Genomic DNA, 3,617 nt, shown 5'->3' with positions numbered 1-3,617 from the left:
GAGGTGGGTGTTGGTCTCTTCTCCCAAGTAACTGGCGATAGGACGAGAGCGAATGGCCTCAAGTTGCGCCAGGGGAGGTTCAGATTGGACGTGAGGAAAAATGTCTTTACTGGAAGAGTGGTGAAACATTGGAACAGGCTGCCCAGGGAAGTGGTTGAGTCACCATCCCTGGAGGTATTTAAAAGACGTGTAGATGAGGCGCTTAGGGACATGGTTTAGTGGGCTTGGTGGTGTTGGGTTGACGGTTGGACTCGATGATCTTAGAGGTCTTTTCCAACCTTAATGATTCTATGATTCTATATGGGTTAGTTCTGCAGCTGTAGAGAAACAAATGGACAATAAATTCTGAGGGATGTGTCTATCCATCAAGGTACCTCCTCCTTCACACTCATCTCCTCTTCCTTTTCATCTCTTTTTTTGTATCTCATTGCCCTTGCTCTTTTCAATTGTTCTCTTTCTCCTTGCCTTTTTTCTTTTTTTTCCTTTTTTTCTCCCCCCCGCCCCAGTTCTGCTTATACAACATGCTCCATCTCCACTCTTGCCCCCTCCGGTCATTACCCACCCCTAGGCCTTGTTGTCTGAATCACGTTCACCAGACCTTACCGTAAACCCCTTTCCTGCAGGGGCCAGCCTTTAGGAGGACACACAGATATGTCTGTCATATTATTGACGATATTTCTCTCTATCCCTGTTTCTATTCAACACAACCACTGAGATACAGCTACTTTGATGCTGATGGTAGCCAGCGAGTATCTATGGCTTATATACGGCCTCATCCAGATGGTGTAGGACCAGACACAGCTGCAGTGGGAATGGGTGTTCGTGCACATCTATGGCTTGGTGCACACACCCCACATACACGGGAGTGCAAAGCCAAGCGACGGAACCGCCATGGGGAACGCCCGCAGCAACCCAAACGGTGCCAGACTTCTCCAGAAAAAACCCCACGTGGCTTAGGGCTTACAGGAAAGATGTCTCATCGCCCGCGTATTCTCAGCTGCTCTCAGAGGGAGCTGTGCACCAGCCTGCAGCTGTTTGATGATACGGACCAGCCAAGGGGACGAGGCTTAAGCGGTGTTCAAAACTAAAGCTCATGGCAATTCTGGTGCCACTGCGTCCCGAGAAAAAGCCATCAGTGGCACTAATCTTTACAGCCTTGTTCACTCAGACGGAGTCTACCCATCCCTGTGCAGCCGGAGATCGATATGACAGATCACTGCCTTCGGGGTCTCCCTACAGTCCACACAGCACACAAACTTTTCTTGCTTCTTGCCTGCTCCTTACATGGATCCCTGGATGTCCTTTCCCTTCTGCTGGAGGATTCTACTTCTAATCCCCCAAGAAGCCCTTCTCCCTGCATTGGCTAGCATTTATTTTGATAAGTATAGCACAGCTAAAGGCCTGCTCTTGACCTCATTAGCACCAGTAACCGTGCACCAGCTGACTCTCCCTGTGGAGCAGGATTAGACCTGACGATAGTGCTCTGTAAGGAGAACAAGCACCCCAGCTCCAAGCCTCTCTGGAAGTCCTACTCAGGAGAGTCGAGTGCACCATTTCTCTCCAAGCTACTAAATCTCTTTGGCCTCATGACGCCAGACACTCCTGCCTTAGCAAGCTCACGCAGCTCCTGCCTGGGCTATACAAACGGTCTCTACTCAGGGGTGATGGCACTGCTGCTCTCACAGCTGTGCTTTTCCACCTTCAACGTGCCACACAAAGCAAAACGACCAGGGCACTGCGTGTTGTAACTCAGAAAGGAAATAATAGCCAGTCACTGCGACAGAAATATCCTTCTTAATCCTGCAGCAGTTCGGCTTCCCCGCTGGCCACAAATCCACCCACTCTCTCACCCAATGGCAGATGCCCACGCGGTCTCCCCCCCACTTCCAGCAGAAATCAGTAGGAGCAGGCCAAAAACCTGCTTTCGTTTCTTGAGACACCATTTGAGCAGAGGTTTCATTATTTTTTTCCACCCTCCTCCAGCTCCTGTTGCAACGCATTAACATTAACATGCAAATCACTGATGGCACCAGGGAGTGAGGGCTGGATTGACCCGCTGCATGACCTTGGGGAAATTGCTTATTTTCCCTGTGCCTTGGCTCCCCTCCCATTTCATCTTCATATCAGGACAGGGATGGTCTCGCAAATAATTATGTGCACAGTGTATATACGACAATGTATTTGCTGGAGTATATGACAAATCATGCATGAAAATTAGTAACAAATTACAATTTTTCATTCCATTTAGGCTGCTGGGGATTGAGAGAGACAAATTGCCATCAAAACTAAATACTGGTAAATACCAATATACAAAATGGTATTCATGATAATAATTACTACCATTGAAGATGGCGTAGCTGAGCTAGCCTTCAAACCTCATGTGGGCCACAGATCTAAGGCAAAACCAAACGTAGTCTTCTTTCCATATTTAACAGGAAAAATGCACTACATCCTATCCTAACCTGTCTCTCCCCCTCCAAAGAACATGCAAAACTCTCAAGGAGCAGTCAAAGACTTTTCCCTTTAGACAAAACAATTGATCCTTTCTAAACTAATTTAATTTTTGTTGCTTTTGTTTCCCGGTATCAAGCCAATTTCATTATTCCACCAAAAATCTTTAGAAATTAAAGAAAATGCTTTCAAAGCTTAAATCTGAAGGGCAAAAAAAAAGTAATGGGGAAAACCCATTCTTAGGAAACACTAAGAGTGCAAAGAATGATTGACTTGCAGTCATTAGTGCTAAGACCAACTGACTTTCTGTGGAGTGGTCACCTTCAACACTAGTTGCAATGAATACACAGAATTATTTTTCCCTTGGTCTCAAACCGGTCTAAAACTCTGTGAAGTAATTGGCACTTCTTTAGTCCCTCTTACTGCCTTCAACCTCTGTCCTCACTTGAGCTTTAAAATGTATTTTCCATAAACACTTGCAAAGCTGCAAGCAGAGAAGCTGCATGAACGGTTAGAAGACGCAGACACGAGCCTTGGGCTTGAGCTGAAGCACACTGAAGTCAGTGGAAATTTCCACTGAAGTCAATTGATTGACAATCAGAGTCTTCTGCTAATTTGGGGAAGGACCATTTCAAAGTTCAGAGGGGGATGCTGGGATTCAAGTTCATCTCTGGAGAATCCAGCAGTAACTTTCACTACATTAACTAAGAATTAACAATCAAAACACAGATTCAGAGCTCATGTCCTAATCTTTCCCAGCCATTAGCTTGAATTTTAGGCTGCACTGTGTCATCAAAGCACTTGGATCCATCTTCAGAAGACATTGCCGTGTCTCATCCTTCCTAGATCCCTAGTTGTTTCTGACAGACGTGTCACTGACTCATTTCCAGCTTCAAATCCATAGCATCAAAAAGAGCAAAAAATAAAGTTGCTTCACTTCTCCTTCGAAGTGGGCTCTGCATAACATGGAGAAGTGCCTGGAGCACAGAGATGGCTACAGACACAAGAGGTGCCTGCTTGGGAGCCAGCCAGTGGCCTTTCAGCAAACAGTGGCTTCCCTCAAACCACCTGCGTGCCGTTTTCCTCGCCTGGTCCCCAGGAGACGTATCCACGCCTGGAGGTGAGCTCTGCTCATGGTGGGAGCATGATGGGTGCTCTCCAAGCCT

At 46.7% G+C, this 3,617-nt stretch overlaps 1 protein-coding gene across 1 annotated transcript in view; it reads right to left on the bottom strand.

The window, feature by feature from the left end:
* OBSCN (obscurin, cytoskeletal calmodulin and titin-interacting RhoGEF) overlaps positions 1-3,617 on the bottom strand; it is a 203,829-nt gene that overhangs the window by 194,843 nt on the left and 5,369 nt on the right. The window lies entirely within an intron of this gene.

This window comes from Pygoscelis adeliae, unplaced genomic scaffold (assembly GCF_000699105.1).
Source record: "Pygoscelis adeliae isolate BGI_AS28 unplaced genomic scaffold, ASM69910v1 Scaffold88, whole genome shotgun sequence".
Lineage (NCBI taxonomy): Eukaryota > Metazoa > Chordata > Aves > Sphenisciformes > Spheniscidae > Pygoscelis > Pygoscelis adeliae.
Note: the sequence above shows the minus strand (reverse complement) of the source record. Positions and strands in the feature narration are given on the sequence as shown.